The 2,500-nt window shown below is 38.3% G+C and overlaps 1 long non-coding RNA gene across 1 annotated transcript in view; it reads left to right on the top strand.

The window, feature by feature from the left end:
• Nucleotides 1–521: 521 nt before the first annotated feature.
• LOC132970507 (uncharacterized) overlaps nt 522–2,500 on the top strand; it is a 4,071-nt gene continuing 2,092 nt past the window's right edge. The window contains exon 1 of the long non-coding RNA XR_009672239.1: nt 522–859. This is a non-coding gene — a long non-coding RNA (uncharacterized LOC132970507). The remainder of the gene's footprint in view (nt 860–2,500) is intronic.

The raw sequence follows: 2,500 nt of genomic DNA, 5'->3' as shown, positions 1-2,500 counted from the left end.
CATGATCTTCAAATCTGTAAAAAGACGCCTCAACACTCTCTGTTTAGTCTCAGAAGCTTCCTGAAAAAAAAACAATGTCTTCAAAAGTTCCATACGTACATTTCTATTCTGCTTTTCCAGTTCAGGGTCACAGGGGGGCTTTAGCCGATCCCAGCTGTCATTGGGCGAGAGACGGGGTTACCGCTCTGCAGGAGGAAGAGCACGTGTGCATGTGACAGAGTTCAGGATTTATTCCTCTCCTGCATGTTAACCTTCTGAAGTTATTGAGACTGATTGATGATTAAAATAAAAGCGATCGTGTCGTTTTAACCTTTGAATAACTTACTTGAAAGCTTTTCATTGGGTCATGAGTCTGATGGGGGTGTGGTTAAAGTGATGATGTCACAGGGCTGGCTGTGGTAGAGGGGCTCAATGTGAAATCTTTACATGGGGGTGAAGTTCTTCTGACGGCTGCCCCCCCCCCCCCCCCCCCCCCCCCCCCCCCCCACCACCACCTGGATAAAAGGATTTCCTGAAGATTACCTGTAATATCCTTAATGCGTCCGACTTATCTGGTTCCGTGCAGCTGCATGAAGAAGAACAAATGGAGCTGCTGACTCACTGAGAGGAGAACACTGCTCGTCTGCCGGGGTGGCGAGCTGCTACCTGCCCGTCTGACCCACGTGACCGTGTGCAGGCTGCAAACACAAAACATGAACTGTCTGATTCCAGGTTAACTTTGAGCCTGCTGCTGCTGCCACACACTGTCATTAAAACCTATTATTATTATTCATCAGACTGAAGTCAAGTCTGCAGCACACGGGAACGAGACTCCAGGTGTGCATGCCCTCTCGGCCCGGAAACACAGAAGAAGGTCCGGGTACTTTTAGACACAGACGTTTGACTTTATTCTCCTTCATGCGCCGCTGAGCAGCTTAAAGTGGTGACTGTCACTGAGGCTTCAGCCATGTTTACTCAAAGTCTGAAGAAGCACCACATGACTAAAGTGTTGTATAATAAGTTTATAATAAGTGTATAATAAGTGTATAATAAGTTTATAATGAATGTATAATAAATGTATAATAAGTGTATAATAAGTGTATAATAAGTTTATAATGAATGTATAATAAATGTATAATGAATGTATAATAAGTGTATAATAAGTGTATAATGAATGTATAATAAGTGTATAATAAGTTTATAATGAATGTATAATAAATGTATAATAAATGTATAATAAGTGTATAATAAGTTTATAATGAATGTATAATAAATGTATAATAAGTTTATAATAGTGTATAATAAGTGTGTAATAAGTTTATAATGAATGTATAATAAATGTATAATAAGTGTATAATAATGTATAATAAGTGTATAATAAGTTTATAATAAATGTATAATAAGTGTATAATAAGTTTATAATAAATGTATAATAAGTTTATAATAAATGTATAATAAGTGTATAATAAGTTTATAATAAATGTATAATAAGTGTATAATAAGTTTACAATAAATGTATAATAAGTGTATAATAAGTGTATAATAAGTGTATAATAAGTTTATAATAAATGTATAATAAATGTATAATAAGTGTATAATAAGTTTATAATAGTGTATAATAAGTGCATAATAAGTTTATAATAAGTGTATAATAAATGTATAATAAGTGTATAATAGGTTTATAATAGTGTATAATAAGTCTTGGGGTATTTGGGGTGACAGTAGGGACTTGGGTTGGGAACCAGAGGGTCGCAGGTTCAAGTCCCGGTGCGGACCAAAATCTGGAAGTTGGTCTGATAGCTGGAGAGGTGCCAGGACACTTCCCGAGCACTGTCGAGGTACCCTTGAGCAAGGCACTGATCCCCCAGCAGCTCTGGTGCGATCTCTGTTTAGCAGTGTGTAGCAGCTTGTAGCAGCACTCTGACATCACTAATGCAGGTCCACAGGTCCCGGCCTCTGTGTGTGTGAAGCATATCCCTATAAATAACAGAGTGTAAACCCGGATTTCCCCTCGGGGATTAATAAAGGATATCAAAATTTAAAAAATAAAAACTGTTCTGTACTTTTGGAAAGCTTAAGTCAAAGTACTCATCCACCTCCACTGGCTCCTACTTAGATCCAGAATCAATTACCAAATACTCCTCCTCACTTATAAACCCCTCTCTGACCTCCTACACCAGGGGTTGGGCAACTGGCGGCCCCCATCAACCCTCAATGTGGCCCTCTGGTCAATTTTTACATATCAATGAATTGGAAAATGTGACAAAATCTGCCATAAAATCATGAAAACCAGAAATACGTCCATAATAATATTTGATCACCGGTATATGTTGAGTTATATTTGAGACATAATTGATTTTTTTTTACAATTGATTCATAATTGATCATTTTTGTATCCTACAATTTGGCCCTTTGGCAGGGAGAATTAATTGAATGTGGCCCTTGCCGTGACCAAAGTTGCCCATCCCTGTCCTACACCCTCACACCAGGTCCTGAACCCTCCGGCCCTCAGATGCTGGCC

Source organism: Labrus mixtus, unplaced genomic scaffold (assembly GCF_963584025.1).
Source record: "Labrus mixtus unplaced genomic scaffold, fLabMix1.1 SCAFFOLD_91, whole genome shotgun sequence".
Taxonomy (NCBI): domain Eukaryota; kingdom Metazoa; phylum Chordata; class Actinopteri; order Labriformes; family Labridae; genus Labrus; species Labrus mixtus.
The sequence above is the reverse complement of the archived record's forward strand: the minus strand, read 5'-3'. Positions and strand labels throughout refer to the sequence as shown.